At 44.1% G+C, this 18,610-nt stretch overlaps 1 long non-coding RNA gene across 2 annotated transcripts in view; it reads right to left on the reverse strand.

The window, feature by feature from the left end:
* Positions 1-18,610, reverse strand: part of LOC116792845 — a 118,836-nt gene that overhangs the window by 18,216 nt on the left and 82,010 nt on the right. For both annotated transcript variants that reach the window (XR_004359281.1, XR_004359280.1), the window contains exon 2: positions 1,134-1,261. This is a non-coding gene — a long non-coding RNA (uncharacterized LOC116792845). The remainder of the gene's footprint in view (positions 1-1,133; positions 1,262-18,610) is intronic.

Genomic DNA, 18,610 nt, shown 5'->3' on the forward strand with positions numbered 1-18,610 from the left:
AAAATAGAGTACTTCAGCCTGAAAAAACAGTTTTCTGACCTTCTGGATTTCCTCTATCAGAGCACTACCATGCAGTGAGCAAACCCTATTTCTTACAACAAAGAAATTTAGCAATCTGCGAGGCTGTGTCACCTTGCTGGCAGAAACACTGAGCGGCAATAGTGCTGAAAGTCAACACTAATAGCTGACACCAAATTAAACTGCCAGAGTTTGTGTGATGTAGTTCTGTCACCCTTTGACACATTTGATGTGAATTCAGAGGCTTCTGCTGTAAACTCATCAGCAGAGCTCATGACGCATCATCTTTACATATCTGTCCATCCACATTTGTCAGCAAACCGTGAGCCTCAAATGACTCCAGCCATTGGGATATAGATTGCTTTACCTTCAAGTATAGTAAATAGAGTGTTTTAACACTTGTGATACCCTCAGCTCCAGCTTTTAACTGACAGAGCCTTGTTAGCTGCACTTCAGCCTTTCTGTGTCCACGCTGAACATGGTGATTGATGAGGGCTGATTATGGCAGTGGGGTGGCCCATCCCTTCTTAACCTGTGGCTCAAATCATCTCCAGTTTGCCCATGCAGAAGAGCAGCAGGCACACTCTTAAGTGTCTTCATGAAGTGCCTGATTGAAAGGCCACAGCCAATTAGGTTGAGCTGAAATGGACACTTGCAGGATGTCTTTGCCTCTCAATTTGCCGTGTGGTGCCTGCAGAGAGCAGGCACTAAAGAAGTGCTGATAGCCCTCGCGTCTGCTTCACCCAACAGCTCTCAAACCTGGGGCTGGTGTTTCAGCCCAGGAAATGTGGCAGGGTGGCTGTGCCCTTGCTTCACAGCCTTGGTCTAGGAATGGCCCCAGCCATCTGGGGGTCAGATCCTGGTGCAGCACACAGTGCTCACGAATGCACCTCGTGCTGTTGAGGCAGTTGTTCACTAATGACAAATAGAAAACCTCCCCCCCAAATAACATGGCATTTCAAAACACAAACAACCCCCCATGTGTATTTCTCCCTGGGCAATCTGGAAGGGATTTCTAATGTTTATTTTTCTGTAAACCATTTAGTATTTCTGCAGTTTCAGACTGATGTCTTTTGGTTAAGAGTTCCTAGTTTTCCAACTAATTTTGGACTTACTGGGGTGTCCTCAGAAGACAGCAGGGGTCTCCTCAGATGCTGGTGTGTGTGTGAGCGCTGGACTTGATATGATGGTCTGAGCAAATGCTGAAGAGACTCACCAGATCTGTGCCATGCTTGTGTCTCCCCTATGGACAAGAAAGGAAAAGGGATTGCACTTTCTGTTTATGTCTCCATGGTATTTAACCTATGTGTAAACTTCAACAGCATCTTATTTGCCACATATTGCCCCAGCAGGTTTAATATCATGAGTAATTTTCTTCCACTGACTAGCTTTGCTATAAGTGTAAATTACCATGGTGAGAAAACTGTATTTAGGCTCACAGGAGGAAAAAACAGACCAAGAACAATAAATCTGATTTTTTTTATAAGTCTATTTTAACATACAGTTTAAAATACTAGCTTCATAAGGTAGTATGCATGCAACCATTCTTATTCAAGTGTGAGCTATAACAGAGTGGGAATAGAAACATGATACCCTACAAGAAAAACCACTCTGTTTTCACCCTGTGTCTCTAAATCTCCTGCTTATATAGTACTGGTGTAAAAACATTGCATGGTGTCCCATGTTCCAATAACCCTTTGCACCACTAAAATTGTTTCCAAAATATGGTAATAGAAGATTACACTTGCTCTGGAAAATTCTAAACTCCATAAATTTGTAAAAAAATTGGGAAACAAGTATAAGCTTTAAAAATATTTCCCATCAACTGCCATTGCTGCTTTGTGACCTGCTTCATTTGGAAACTGCCGTGGAGTGCCATGGTGGAAGCAGTTCGAGACCTCAGACCCAGCACCTGGGATTTAATTTGACACCCTGAACATCACACTCTTGTCCTCTGGAAATGTCTTTCTTTGTTAGGATTTGTCTGCAAGAACTGAGTACAGCATTAAAACACAATTTGGAAACAGACAATTATTTCCTTAGCATGGAGCTGCTCCCATTCCAGGTGCCTCAGGAACACCTGAGTGACCAGGAAGGGCCTGAGTGGCCAAACTGATGCAGCTGAGAGATGGAGCCACAACCAGCACCAACCTTCAGCCCACTGTGTCGTGGGGCATCTGGGGCTCACTCCGCGTGCAAAGGGGATTGCAATGGAAATGCTGGCAGCTCTTCATAATTATATCACCTAGACACCTCTGTAATTACTGTAGAGGCTTCTGGCATGCAAACAATATTAGGGTGCATCTTGTGCCTGACTTCTTTGATCTGCCTCTGTGGCAAAGCTCCTGAGGAAAGGGAATCATCGCTTCTCCTCACGTGTTTTAAAACAACTAGTTGTGCTCTCAGCAGTTTGCAGTTACTTACTAACAGCAGTGCCAATTGGATTAATTCAATGCTTACTTCAATTTCCAGATTTCCTGTTAATAGACTGTAGAGTCCTGATGCCCAATGCAAGGTGCTCTATGGACTAGAGCTGTCTCTGCAGTGTCCCAGGGAGGAGAAACATTAAACCTGCACCTACAGAAACTATTTATAAATGCACCTGACTTTGGCTTTTGTGTCATGTCATCACTGGGACCAGGGCTGTTTGTCCTTTCTTGCACCTTCCAGGTTGCCAGCAGGGAAATGTAATTCCCTGTCTGCAAAGGGGCTTGTCCCACCTCCTGGATTTGGCACCTTCTGAAGTAACGAACAGTGTAAGTCTGAGTACATTTTATGGCACTCTTGATCAGGTGAAGGTTTAAATCAGATGAGTTAAAATGGATCATGAGATGCAAAGCAGCCATCTCTGACATTACCTGGACTATGGCCAGTACACCATGGCATTCCTGCAAATGCACTGCTTGTATGAGCAATAACTACCTGGAGATAACACTACACGACAAGCAAAAACACAGCAACTAAAAACCATGGGTGCAGTAAAGGGTACAACTCATGTTAGGCAGGTAGTGGTGACCAGGGAAGTGATGAGGCCCAGGGAGGTGTTCTCCACTCAGCCTACAGCTCTCAGTGTGGTAACTTTATGCTGCATTTTCTTCTCTTTGGATGCAGTCTCCTACCCAGACTGCATCAGCCCAGTAGCATATCTCACACCAAGGCGTGAGGTAACTGAATTCAGGGTGGTGCCCAGCCAGGACCAGTTGGGTTGTGTGCATGACAGATGGAGGGCTTCACAGCCTTGTCAGAGAAATATTTAAACAAAGTAATTTAAATAAGTTCTCTGGATGATTAGATATCGTAGCACCCTCTTCTGGCTTTCTGCATTCCCTGGATTGTGACCACCTCTCTCCTTTGAGACCATTTGGCTCACATGGATTTGCTGTTCACGATTTTGGGGTTGCATTGGTCCCAATCCTCTCCCAGTTTCTAGAACCACATGACTTTCTAGGAGAACCTTCAAACCTGTGTTTCTCACACTAAGTCCCTTCACAATTAACCTTTTTGTGCAACTTTTTTAGAGCAAAATCTCCTTTCTTATTTTTTCAGTTGGTGACCACGGGGAAAAAAACCCCTGACTTTGCACATTTTGTACAGTTCTGACTGTACTGCTATGGAGAGAGTTACTGCAAACCCATGAAACCAGAGGGGGAGATCCTGTGTGAGGAACAGGGACTGTCAAAGCCGGCAGAGTGGCCTCAGGGAGCAGCAGAATGGGGAGGGCCCTGCCACCCTCAGTACTGCCACTAAGGCAGTTGGGGGCCAGTTTTGGGGGGTGCTGCTCCCTCTCCTATGTCCTCACTGTGAACCTAGAAACAAGCAATTATAATTCATGATATGGGTGTGCAAAATTTTCTCTAAGAGCTAATTAACCGTGAGGGCTAATATTTCTGATTTAGGGTCCGCGAATGTCATTATACCATTATAAAATAAACTCTAGAAAAATAATGCACTTTTAAAATAAAACATTGCTTTCCTTTTACCCAGTAGGTTAAAGTACTTTGTTCCATGGTACCAGCGTTACATTTTTCATGTAATGGTGAAAAGGAATTTTTTAATTATAATTTTAATGCATTTGACCATATTTCGTTATGATACATTTTGAACCCAACTTGTAAAGGTGTCAGAAGAAAATATGTCTATTCCATAGAAATATCTGAACCATAAGAACACAGTTGAAATAACACAGTGCTTTTAAAAGAGTCAATTATTTATTTCAACTGTGATATTACATGTCATTAGCACGTGTGAAATATTTGTTGTGTTATTAGGAAAGTTTCAAATTCAACAGTTTCAAAGCTCTCAGAATTTACAGGAACACAAGGTACCAGGTTATGGCTCCTCTGAAGCAGTTCTGGTGGCAAAAATCATCCTTAAATCCATTTTAACTACTTTCCCTTGCTTTCCTCCTCCAGGTGACAAAGCCACCCCCCCATGCCCTGCACCACCCCACATCCTTCACTTTATTCCCTCGGGGCACTGGGCAGGTCAAACACTGTGTAAGTGGAAAGGGGATTATCTTTGCTTTGCAGGCTTAGCAGCTGAAGAGCAGAAATCATCACCACATCCCACTAGCAACCAGCTGGGAGAGGGGCTGGGAGGTGCAGGAGGAAGGTGCTATCAGCACCCCAGGTAGCAGAGGGGCTCGTTGAGGGTCCCTGCTTGCATGGGGGCATTGTGGCCTCCCTGGGACACACATGGCAGCTGTTTGCCTGGGTGCTGCTGCTGTGGCTTTGTGTGCTTTGAGCCCAACCAGGTCACAGACACTGGGCCTTGGGTTCATGGACTGTCATTTGACTCGTTTTTAGTGCCAAGACTGTGTGTGGGCAGAGAACACAGCAGCCAGCCTGAGCAGTTTTCCAAAGACCACTGAGGTGACTGGCTGCTCTGCAGCATTGCCCCTGCCAGCATGCACCTCTCATGATCATGGGTTGGGCTGCCTACTTGGAGCTGAAAACACTTGGCAGATGTTACCTGTACTAAACTCTGTGGATTTGTTGAAGCTGCACCTTTGCTTTGTCTGTCTTGGCCTCACTCCTATAGAATGACCCATGTCTCTCCTCACTCTCCTTGCAAAGGCAGCAAAACTGCTGAAGTTATTTTTTTCCATTTTGGCTGCCTGGCTCAATCTATGGGGCTTAAAAACCCACTTAAATCACAGCATACTCATAGATCAGTGATAGCAGCACCACTGCTCTGACAGCAGCAGGAGATCACAGTGAGTGTACCGAGGGGACACGCATGCAGCACCCAAGAAAAATGTTTTTCTATCAGGGGGATGCTCTGAAGCTGTGAATGAAAACACAGCTTCATCACGCTCCTGAGCACAGAGTTAGTGGGAAAAACTGCTTAGGTGCTTGGCAGTCAGACAGGAGTGCCTCTTGGAGAGCAAAAGAGGAAAGGATTGGGATGGATGTGATGAGGTTTTGATCAGCACAAGTAAAGAATTATCAGTAGCTTCTTCAGCTGTGAGAAAAAAGAGGATTGCAGAGGATATTACAGATTTAGATCTTCCTTTGTTATTTATACCATGAAACAACTTGGATCTCCCTCAACTCTAAGCTAAATAAGAAGTCTCTGATACTTTGTATTTCCTTAACACTTTCTGTGCCAAGCTCCTCAAGACTCCTAAAAAGCATCTCTTGGAAGCAGGACTCAGAGGTAGTACCTACTCAGACCTTTGGCTTAGTACTAGTGCTCACTCAGCCCAAATCACTCCTCAGCCCTTTTTGGTGGCTGTTTTTTGGCATATCTTGCTGATAACTCAGTATAGCTTATACACCTAATGTTTCTAATCGGGGTGCTTTTCTCAAATGTCTCCCTCAAAATGGTTTAGTGCAGGCATGTTTTGATATTTCTGCCTCAAATTTCCCCCTCCACCTTTATACCACTCAGTTTATACCTCCCTGCTGGGTGTGTGAGCCCCAGAAGCCAGCGCTGGAGGAGCACAGCTGATGGGAGGCTGCTGCCTCAATAAAAGCAGCAACAGTCTCCAGAAGCCCGACACTTTCTCCCTTTCAAGCAAACATCTCTTTCCCCATTTATGGTGGACCAAAGGTCGACGATAGCAGCTCTGCTGCTTCCAGGGCTGAAATTTTATGCCCTGGAATTGCTGTCAAGTTTAATGTTCGCATTTTATATAATGAAATAGCAATTGTTCCAGCTCTGCAACCTGCATGAATTCACACTGAAAAGATCAAAAATTTCAGGTGAATTTTCACAAACTGCTGAAACCTTCAGCTAGTGGCCTTACCTTGGATTAAAAGCAGAGGTAAGCAGTATTTACTCGGGAAACTGAGCACCAGACATACCTGGAGAATTCTTTCTGAACCTAATATCAATGTATTTGAGAGGAAACCATCAGAATATTTATCCTTTTGTACAGCTTCATCGACCTTTTCTTACAACCTCTTGTTAGTTTTTCCCTTTACAGGTTTTGGTATAGATCCTTGGGTTATAAGTCTGTGGTTCTCTGACACGTTAGTGCTTTGTAGAAAGGAAGGTCTCTCTATTTTACACTTTTAAAATACAAAACCTCAAAATGATTGCCTCTTCAGTAGTATTTTTACATAAGCGTGGTCTCATCGGTGAAACTCCCATTGACTGTGATGGTTACAAAAACCATGTTTGAACTTGAAGGAGAAAACATTATGCTTAAAGGTGACAGTCTGGTGTTCCCAGTACCTTCAAATCTGGTAGAGCCAGTGGTTTACCTAAATGCCAAACATATGTCCCTTTTGGTAAATGAGTCATAACTTGGGGCTGCCTGGAGGCCCCTCTGAAATACCTGAGGACAATTTCCAGCATTTACAAAGCCAACTCAGAGCTGATGGGTTTCTTCACAGTTCTTATGCATAGTTCATTTTATAATTGCTGTGAGCAGTCCCAGAGAAGCCTGCTCTTCACTCCGGTGGGGGAAGCTGCACCCTAAGGTCTAGCTACATTTGCAAATCTTAACATTTTAATTCATTCCCCTCCTGGCAAGTGGAAACTGGGATAAGCATAAAGGCACAGGGTGTAGCTGTGATGCTGAAGCAGAGATGATGAGCAGAAGATGCAGAGCCCCAGAGTTACCTTTGGTCCCTCTGAATTCACTTGCATGCCCACAGCAGTGCTGGGGGTCACAGGTTCACCAAACCCACTGCAGAGCTGTGCCTAAGCCTGTCCCTGGGGTGTCAAAGTAGCTTATGCTGCACTAGGAAGGGAGGAAGAAAAATGTCTCCGTGACTAGTAAGTCTAAAATGTGTATTATTGTCAAAGAAACAATAGCAGCATCAGCTGCTGCTGCTGCCCAGGAGCAGAGCAGTGTCATTAGTGGTGCAGGGCAGGGCACCTCCGGGGCAGGCAGTGCTGCTGCAGGCACCACATCCCTTCTCCTTCACAGCTCTGGGAGGCAGTGGCAGCAGCAGCTGAGCTTGGGAGCAGAGGCATGGGAGAAATTTGCCAGTGGGAAATGCTTTTCTTCTCCAAAGGACACTATGAGCTAACCTGTAACTGGCGACTCTGGAAAACACAGAGGGTTGTGCTGCTCCTCTAGTTCTTATTTAGCTGGCAATTTGCCTTATGCTTTTCAAAGGACTGTTAGTGGCCATATTTCCAAGTGGCCCTGTGCTGCTGATTGCTGCTGCCATGCTTCAAACATGTTTGAAATGTCCTTATTTGAATTATGACTTGCAACAGCTGTATTTAAAATCGTATACTTCACCTTCACTTTCCACAATCAATATTGTTAACAGGGATAAAGCTGTGGAGGGATAATAGAAAATATTTACTCATGTCTCTCTGTGCAGTCTTCCCCAGCCCTCCATTACTACATCCCTGATCTCACTCACTCTCCACCAAGGGGTGCATCTCATTGCTGGATGTGGGCACCATGTTGGTGCTGCCTCTGGCACCATGAGCACAGCAGCAGGGAGATGTGCTTTCAAAGCAGCTGGGAGAGGTGTTTCCAAAGGACTGGGATCTTCCCCACGCGTGCAGCCCCTGGCCATGGGGCCCCAGAGGGTCCTTTACACCGTACGGGGGATCTCGCCAGACAGAACCACCGATCTTCCTGCACATCTGGGTGCCAGTGGACGTTGCTGCAGGGGCCAAGGGGTGGGCAGGGGCTCACTCATGGAGAGGTGCTGCTCACCAGGCTGATGCTTGGTGTCACCTTCTCTTCCAGGTGCCAGGGACCACTCTGCCCACTGCATTTCTGGCTGCACCAGGGACCACTCTGCCCGCTTCATATCCAGCTGCATCGCCCCGTAAAACTATGCTGTGTAAAGGCCATTTGAGTCCTTTCCAGATATTCTGGTAAGGCTTTTAATACCAGACTTATCTGATGTAAACTGATGCAGTTCCATCAAGTCAATGGAGTGATGTTGTTGTATAGTAGCTAAAACCTTCATTTGTTAGTTTTTATAATTGAATATACAACTCTTCCAATTTCAGGTAACAGACACCTTCATTTCCACATTGGCAAGGGGTTGATTTACTCCAATAAATATTGACCTGCTGTGATGAAGCGTTCTTATTATCAGGATGTATTGGTATAGCACAGATATATTGATAGATTTTCAGGTCAATGTTGTATAAACATTTTACAATGACATATTTTGAACTTATGCTGACATGCTTCTGAAAATATTTGTGCTGGGGAGGAAGCTGTGAGCTCACTCAGTTATCTCTGACATGGTGAGGGCTGGGAGGATGACCAAAGATTTACTCGTTTCGGGCTCTTATCAGTTGTTTTGCATGTACAAGCCCAAGCACAGGTCAGGAGTCTGTTTGCAGTGGGGACCCACTTTCAAAATTTGCCCCATAAATCATCCTTTGTTCTATCCATCAATAAATAAAGAATTACCGAAGTCCAACATTTTCACACTGATTTGTACAGAAAGGTTGTTAATTTGCTTTTCAAAAATTTCCGTATTTGCATTTTGCTCCTCCCAAGGGCTGTGTGGTGGAGCTGAGGACCCACACCCCCTGCCCACGAGCAGTCTGGTAATTCAGTTCCAAAGCACACTGCTAAGATAGCCTTCTTCCCCTGGTATTTGTGAAACAAAATCCATGAAGCTGCAGTGCAAAAGCACTCTGAGATGACAAGCAGAATGGTGTGCGGAGTAAAATATGGCATCTAAATTGTTTTAAGCATTTTTTTCCCCTAGAGCAAGAGACACTTCTTTTTCTTTAAATGACCAACCGAGTAGGGGCATTTCCACAAGAGTCCCCGGCCTGGGCAAGGTTGAACCTCTTGCTCTGTCTGTCCCACTATGCAAGTGCAATGAGCACTGGAGGAGGAACAGCCTATTTTTAATCGCTGTAATGGGTGAATTTTAGCTGCTCATTGGTGAGAGGCAGTCCTCTAATCCCAGAAGAACCGGTATCATTTGAGCTGTCAGCAACTGGCAGGGGGGATGGATTGTGCCTCTGGCTGTCAGGCAGCACTGCAAACCTCGAGGTGGACTTTGCTCCGTGACGGCGCGTTGGCATGCAGGATCCCCAAACTTTTCCGAACTTGTTTGGTTTATCTTGATTAATAAGCTCAAGTATTCGTAAAGCTGAGGCCTGCCATTAAGGAGGTGATAAGCCATAATTTGTAATAAAAGAGCTACCTTTTCCAATTGTCTTCAGCTGAAGCGGAGAGTCCCCCGTAATGATTTATTGCCTTACTGCCAGGCTCTTGATAAGTGGACACCAAATGGCTCCTCATTACTCAAAAGCTCCTCTGATTTCTTGAACCAAAGTCCTTTCCAAGCTCTGCTTAGTCCACTTTCTTTCTGAAGAAAATGAATCAAGGCCCTTCCCTCAGTAGCCTACAAACTATTTTAGCATAAAAAAATATCATAAATGAGAAAGGAGAAAATCTTGTTTGCTAAAGGGCTGCTGGATGAACTGCCTCTTGCCCTTTTGATAGCATCTTTGAAATGGAAATGGCCAGCTGCCTGACCTTCTGTTCAATGACCCTTTTTGTACAAAGTCAAATTGCAGTGGCTTCACAGCAGCAATTCACCTATGGACATAAACTAGATTTCAGGGGGGCATGGAGGAGGAGGCTTCTATCTGCAGTTTCTTTAGAATATTTCTTCCGTGTTAGTATTTCCTCTGTACACATCAAGAACCAAGCTTATTAAAAAAATTACTGGTCATAAAAGGTATTTAGAATTATATGCCAGTAGCTTACATCTCTCTACTTTTTTTACACTATGGATGTATCAAGCCTTCTTTAAAAATCATTTATCAAAAAGATTTAGTATGTGAACAGTGCTACATGTAATTTTGAAAAAATTCTATAATCAGTTATTGGATTGTGGCATTAATTATTTAACTCATTTTATTAGAACTCAAGGAAAAATATAATTCTAAGTAGAATGAAAGATCAGCAAAAAAAAAAGAGAAAAAATATAATATTTTTAAATGTGGTCAGACTTAGGTGCTCAAATTTAGAAACTGGAGGCCAATGTGAGATGTCTAAGTACTGTAAGAACCACATTCACTGTCCAACTGATGCCCTCACAGCTTAGTTTATCATGTGATACAATTGCTTTTTAAGAGCAGTCATTCGTTGTTAAATATATTTGCCAAATTCAAACCCATTCTTCCAGCTGGGGTAAATCACTCATGTTCTATTATACCAGCTGAGAAGTTGTCCAAGGAGGTTTCCCAGATATTCACATAAACATCAGAGTCAGGGTGCAGGTTGGCAGGAGCCAGGACTGGTGTGGGACACAGCGGGGTTTCCCTGGCTGGAGATCCGGTCTTTGCCTTGCACCACTGCCACAGCAACGTATCCTTTATCTCCCAGCACCACGTCTGTCTCTCTGCCAACTACCAAACATCATCCAGCCAAAAAGAAAAAGAGTGGGATGTGTTTGTGTTTTTTTAAGCAGTACATTTAACAGCATTTCAATTTCATCTAAAATTATGCCTGGATCATGTAAGCATAAGAAATCACTCATAGCTGTCAAAAAAAATTAGACCCTTAAGGTAGCTAGTACATTTTCTGATTAAAGAGCAACCCTGATTGTTGTTTTAAAGCTAACAGCTGGTATGTTAAAGCTAAAATCTGAGTGTCAATTAATTCTGTATCAGATCAGCTGAGAAAGACAACTGTGTGCAAGCATATGGTCATTGCGGGAATAAGGCTGCTGAAAGCTGAGGGTGTTTGATGGTTTCAGCCTGTCGCTCTTCACTTATGATATTGTAAATGAGGATAAAACAGTTTAATTCGTGTAACTGGCAGTCAGAAGGAGTGTTTAATTGAGGGAGAGGGGAGGGCTGGCAGCACTGTCAGGTTCTCCTGCGGTTGCTTGATGCACAGCGGATTGTGCCCAGTGGCAAGCTGCCCAGTCCTGTAGCACACACAAAAACAGTTCATAATTACACCATAATTCAATCTGAAGTCTTGTTTCCAATAAATCCCTCATGAAAGTAGTATTCTACCCGGCGTCAGAGCAGGCAGCAGCCAGCCCTGCCACCCTGGGATGTAGCATGGAGGGACCCTCCAGCCTGAAGGAGTACCCATCACTCCTGGCAAGGGCATGGTAGTTGCCAAGGTTCCTGTTGGCCACTGACTGGGACCCTGATATGTTGCCACTGTGCCCTCTCCTTCTGCTCCTTGGCAATGTGTAGACATGGCTTTCCTATTTAGGATACACTAATGGCTTGGAAATTTTCTAGTTGATTGGACACAGTGCAACCTCAAAGGAGTAGGAAAACAACACTCAAAATTAATAGAGAGAATACAACATAAGAGATGACCCTTCTTCTGTTCCTGCTGGCACAGGTCAAGTCAGAGGAAGTTTCAAGACATACTCATGGGCCCCCAGGTTTAAAGGAGCACTTGTGCATTTGCTCAAGTTTTAAACATGTACTTGTGTCCATTCCTACACAACAGTGTTCTCAAGTAGTGTGGAAACTCTGTCAAATCATAAAGAATTAATTTTTTACACAATGTTTTGTAGAAACTGTCAAAGACTTGATCCAAAAAGAGGTTTATGTGAAATTCAGGTTCCTGATTTTAGAAATACCATCCTCAGAAATACCACCTTGATTTTGATTTCTGAGGTACTTAAACATTATTTTCAAAGCTGAAAGTTCAAGTGTGCACAGGTCCATGTTGTCAGAAGATCCTCCAGCATGACCAGGCTCAGTGGGTTGGTGCCTCTTGAGGTCCAAGAAAGGGACAATCTTCCATCTGCTGTGCTTTTCTTCATATCCCCCAGCCTTTCGTGTGCTGTCTGGCCTCTCCTTTTCACACAGCTGGGGGAAGAGGTGCTGTTGTTCTCTTGTTTTTTGGTTTTTGTTTTTGTTTGTTTGTTTGTTTTTGGTTTTTTTTTGTTTTTGTTTTTGTTTTTTTCCCCAGAGAAACCCCATGGTTAAGGCAGTAGGAGTCCTGGATTTCTCTGCTTCTGCCTGAGAGGTTTGTGTACAGGGTGTTGTGGCTACTGAACTGTACTCTTCTATGGGAAAAGCTTGTGAGGAGACCGGGAGGGAAATTGCTCTTCACCCCTCCTGTTGAGAAATGCAATTTGGAAAGGTCCCCGGAGGCAGTGAGAGCAGCCACGAGCCTGACCATCTCTCTGAGAGAGTAGGGCACTCACCTAGCAGGCAGGACGGGCCCCGCTGGCCGAGCACTTCATTCAAGGACTGATGTAATTAAAAAAGACACAAGCAAATAGTCATCTGATGTTACTCCTTGTATAAAAGCATCTGAAATACTACTGACAGGGAAGGAAGTGTCTTTTCAAGTCCCATATGTGAAGGACTCTAAAACGGCCAAGAAGTATTTCACAGATGTTTAGAGGAAAATAAAAATCCCTCTCTGATCTGAGAACAAGGATGAAACATTTAGACCAAAGGTTAGTGTCTTCCCATATATATAAACCTCCTGGGTCACTGGCTGTTAAGATAAAAATGGTTCCTTGGTATTGGAGCCCCACGAAACTGTAGGACCGCTGCTTTTACAGGAGAAATAGCAAAGTGTTACTGAATGAGTCAAAGCACAGACCCAGAGATATGTGGAGAGCAGAACATGAACCCAGGCTCAGGTGTGTGTGCATGGTGTGGCCGGCTCGGAGTGGCCCCAGGAAGGGGCCCATTGTTCCAAGTCAAAAAGAATGTTTAGAAATTTTTCCAGAGAAAGAGAGTGATTTTTTTCCCCACTGTCTGGAATTTGTCCTTATAACCACTGCACGTGAGCAGCAACAAGGAAATGCCCAGTGCCTCACCTTATGTGACCTACACAGATGTGGGGAGCTCCCCCGAAGGGACACTCCCCCCTCGAGCTGTCCCCATGATCCAGAATCCAAGGACAGGCTTGCCAGGAGCTACCAACCATTATCTCTATAGCTACAAAACAAAATCCTTATGCTTCCTTTTCATCCATACTGTACCAGTGAACATGAAACTAAAATAACCACAGCAGTGCCTTGTTTGAAATGAAAATGGCAGCACTTTTTCATCGGGAAAGTCTTTTATCATCTCCCTTTTCACCAGTGGCACTGTGACAGTGAGAATCAGTTAATGCAATCCTCACAAATCAGCACTAACCCCACAGATGCTGGGAACCTTTGACAGAAGAACTTCATACCCTGGAGGAAGTTACCTAATTCCTAAAGGTCTTTGCAAGTTCGGCACTCCCTGTTGTTTCTGCACAGTAGCGGAGCAGGATTAGGGGCATGACACAGACACCACTGCAGATAGAAGTGCTGTGCTAATACCCCTCTGAAAATTATCTGTTTGGCTCTGCTTAAAATCCAGGGCTCCCAAGTTAAGGAGCAAATGCTGTTGTACACAGATTAAATATCTTTATCTCCCAAAAAGAAATAATTATGGAATAACAGATTAATTAAATTATTTTACTTAAAATAACAAGTTGAATCCTGCAGTGCAGCTTAACCACACTAATGAGCACAACAGTGAGGCTGAGCAGAACACTTGCTAGGAGAAGGGAAAAAGTGGTTCAAAAACCAGTGTGAGAACATGCAAATAAAACACCTCCCAGGTTTTATGCCTTGCCCTTATAATCACTGCGTCTGCTTTGAAGGACTCTGCAAAACATCGTTGCTTATGTACCCTTATTTCCTCCTAAATAGCAGATTGTTTATTTTTAATGACAGAAGTATCATGCAGACCATAGCATATGAATTTGAGATGCTATATCTATATCTCCTTGTTGCTAATATTTCTGGTTTGTGAATATTTTAAAGCACATGCCAACTCTTTGCCTCTGAAAATCAATGGGATTTTGGCCGTTGACTTTAACAGAGCTGGATCAGAACTGAAGGTCTGTACTCCCACCCCCTTTTTAAATAAGTGGGCATTTTATAGGATAATGGTCCTGGAGCGTATTGATTGGCCTCAGCCAGGCTGTACATCGCCCTCACTGGAAACTGTAAAACCCGTGATGTGCTGCACACAATGGGGATGTGACTGATGTGTGCCGAGGGCATTTTGGGGCTCAGGGCTGCACTCTGCTCAGGGTGCTGCAGTGGGGGGGTGTCATAGGAGCCACCTGACAGGCCTGGCACGACAGCACTGCACGGAGCACAAACATCCACAAACCTGCACCTGCTCTGCGGGGATGGAACCTCAATGCCACGGGCTTTTGTGCCGCTCTGCGAGGGCAGCACGCGAGGCTGCCTGTCCCTGCCCGCACTGAGGGCACGCTGCCTGCACCAGGGGGACAAACAGTGCACTGCACAAACTGCTGCAGGATGCAGCAAAGTGGTGATGTGGAAAAATGTCAGCACCGTTTTGTCTTACTACCTTCTTTATGTATCGGTAGCATAGAATAAGGTAAGTATAGAGAGACCTTTGGGGTTATGGAGAGATGGTGTGAGCCCTAGGAAGTGCTGATGGACATGTCAGCCATGTGCCAGCCTCATCACCACCTTAAATGAGCCCCTGCCTCATCTGGTGGCTGGGTATCTGTATTTGTAGCTCTGTGCAAAGAACATTCAAATCAGAATCACTGTCCTGGAAAAAAAATCTTTCCGATATAACAACTGATGATGTGAGCCCACGTCAGCAGTAGCCTCTTATTGACCAGTGGGGGTTTTGGATCAGGCCCTCCCCGTGGTCATTTCCAGAGGCAATTATTCTGATAGCTCCTGCTTTGCCTTCTGTCACGTACTGCGATTGCTCTGGGGCTGGCCAGGCTACTGTGCTCTCCTGGAAGCCATTTCCCTTCACTGAACTTTGATTGTGAGGAATAGGTTATTGTCTGGGGTTTGAAAAGGAGACTGTGCAGAACCCTTGCCGGACCGAGGCACCCACTCTTTTCATAGTCAAGATCAAAACAAATTGCAGTTTTCTCCCAACAGCCACATATGATTGCAAAACAATCTACATGTGTGCCCGTTCTTCTGAATATGGGAATATCCTATGCAAGACTATTTGCTGAAAAACATTATGCGTTGTCTGCCGCTTCCAAGATTTCCGGGTGCACACAGAGAAAACAAAATCTTAGTTTTGCGGAAATCAGAGGATCTTTACTTTTTTTTTAACCTGACTTCACCCCACTTAAAATAGTGTTTGAGGTACAGTATTAATGAAAAGCTACTGTCATATAAAAGCAGGAACATGGGTGTCAGCCAGTGTAATAAAGGTAATGTAAAAATCATCGAAAGTTGATGTGGGACATGTACTAGCCCTATTACACAGGCTGTGCACGCACGTGCATGATATTCAGGACACCCTCTTATCAGGTTTAATTATATTAGTACCCGCTGCTCATCTATATCCTGTGTAAAAGCAGCAAGGCAATCATTAGAAATAAGCATTGCAAGGTAGAACAGAGAATGGAGCACAGCGGCAGCGTCTCTCTTGCGGTTTGATTTGACATGCTTGCATAAACACGTATAGGATGACTCCTTATTGTTTTATTCTCGGTAACAAACAAACGAAAAAACCCCAAACCTGAAATAATTTGATGACAGTTTTCCATAAAGGAGGAAGCTGAACTACTTATGGCTACAAAGACAGAGGAGATTGTATTAAAGGACTGTGAATCTAGACCTCTTTGTTGTGTTCGCAGGGATTTTCAGGGTGATTTAGTGTGGATTGATTTGCAGTTTATTCTGCAGCCATTGTTTGTAATGTGCTTTGCAAGCTCATGTACTCTGAACCTTAATTGTTCTAAATTAAACTATGGGGACCAGACAGAACACATTTCAATCAGAATTACAAAATATTGCACCAAATTCCTTTGGGATACATAATCTCTCTCTGTGTCTGCAGCGCTTGTATACATGAAGGAGGAGTGAGAAAGCATATTTAGGAAGACATTTTACTATAATTTAATTTACCCCTTTCCATTGGTAAGGCAAACAAGGACAGAGATATTGGCAGAAACAAGAAAGAGAAGTCCTCCTAAAGCTTCCTCACGGTGGTATTTTTCACACCCTGTGTCAGCAGCTGCTTGTGCACAATGCTCTGTACTGGGCATGGCAGAGAGGAAAACGCTGCCAGCAGTGAGCAGCTGGGCACTGGCTGGAGTCACAGAGATTTTGGCAGGGTATAGAAGGTAATACAAGCTTACTGGGGCTGGCATGGGAGAACGGAGCGATAAAACTTGCACTGATTTGAGCGATTCTGGGTGAAAGAAGCTCAGAAATCAGTAGGGTTGGAGGGAGCCCTTTTAAGCCAATATGCCTTTACTGAAAGAGCTCTGTAATATTTGCTTGAAAAATGCCTTTGTGTATACTTGCTAGGACTGATCTGGCTCCTGGAAATTTGGCAGACAAGGAAAACCCCTTTTTTTTCCCCTCTTACTTTTCTTCAGATGATTGCTTCTACAGCTGAAGCTTTTCTGATAAAGAAGTTATACAAGAAGATATAATTTGCGAGGAAAACACTTGGTGATAATGAGAAAGAGTGTGAGAACGCAGGAGGAGTGGCAACAGCCAGAATGAATTTGGGGGAAGAGTAAGTGGTGCCAGTGTAAAACCCATGATCACAGGGAAATGAGGGGTCAGGACTGCTCTGCCACCCAGAATCAGATGTCTGGCCTGCACAAAACTCTTCTGCTCAGAGTATCAAAGTTCTAACAGAAGTTTCTTTTCCTATTCAGCAATAGAGTGGGTTAAAATTATAAAAGAACATTATTTTTGGAGTTTACTATAATAAAATTCTTTCTATGCCCCTGTCCCAGCAAGGCAAAGAGTGACTGCTTTGGAGCCCCATAGGTACCTCAGCATCCCATGCCTGGAATGGGATCATCATAATTTTAGGCTGTATTCTGTGTTGCTATTTGGGTGATTTGAGCTGAGACCTCCCAGAAGTGGTCTGTCTCAGCAGCTTTGGGGCAGAAATGGGTCAGGATGCTAATCTGCCAGAGGCTGCACTCCAAGGAGACCACCTGAGCCTCCCTGGGGTGGGCAGAGGGGGGAAGAGTCTCCCCAGCTCATGGGCCACCTGGTGTCAGGTTTGCTGAGATGGTCCCTGAACAACAGCGAGCTTTTGTGGCAGAAGTAAGGAAGGAGATGTGATGAGGGACAGAGACCAACAAGCCTTGGCCTCAGCCCAGGGGTCAGGAGCTGTTTACATGTCCAGCCCTTGGAAGGTACCGTGATTTTGGGACAGGAATTGAAGTCTTTTTCAAGCTCACAAGTATCAGTGCCTCCTCCTGTCACTTCCAGTCTAGAGAAATACGGATCAACTGAACAGCAGCTCGACCAGCTCTGGAAAGTCACAAGTGATTTGTCAGAGCTTTTTTGCTGGGAGGTCACAACAAGAGAGAGAGTATTTAGGCACCGTATGTGTCCCTATTTATCGACTGCACCTGTGCTTCCATGCCGAGCCTGAAACAAACCCGCTCATACTCAATTTAGCATAGCAGTCTGAATTAGTTAATTTTAGTCAGTCGGTGATTGTTATTGCCAAGATCCACCACTGTTCTGCATTGCACCAGCATTAAAATTAGTGTGGAGATTGACAGCCTTTTTCCAGAAAGAATAAAAGTATCTGCACATTCATGATGAATATAAACAGAAAGGTCAAGACTCAAAACCCAGCATTCACCTATATAGTCTCCAAACAGTAGACTGTCTCATAAGGTCACAACTCATTTAAGCTCAATGCTTCCTATGAATGCTCTGGCAGATGTATGTAAGTGAATGGCTCATCAAAGACTGAGCTCAAATGTAACTTTATTGAAAATACTAAATTTTTACTCCTGTTTTAATTTAGACTACCAAATGAAATTCAATAGTATTAGAAGAATAGACTGAGATAATAATGACTGGATATACTGTTCTCAGTGCCTGTAGTGGTCTGACTGCCTCTGTGTGTTAGCGATTTGCAATCTCTTTGATGTTTATGCACCTAAAATCTTCTGCTGCAGGTAGGGACCCTTATACTGAAAATTTAAGCCAACTGATGAGGGACTTGCTAGCCTGGGTTATTTTTATAGTACTCTCATTCACAGCCCATGGACGCCAGCTAAAAAAAAACACTGACTGAGGTGTTTACATAGCCCTCCTTCCCTCGGCACCTGAATACCCACCTCACCATGGATTTGTTTTTACTGCAACAATGTGAATTAGTAGAATGCTATTTTTCTCATTCCACCTACACAAATAGCAGACATCAACAAAAAGATTTTAAA

The sequence above is a fragment of the Chiroxiphia lanceolata genome, chromosome 12, assembly GCF_009829145.1.
Source record: "Chiroxiphia lanceolata isolate bChiLan1 chromosome 12, bChiLan1.pri, whole genome shotgun sequence".
In the NCBI taxonomy this organism is placed as follows: Eukaryota; Metazoa; Chordata; class Aves; order Passeriformes; family Pipridae; genus Chiroxiphia; species Chiroxiphia lanceolata.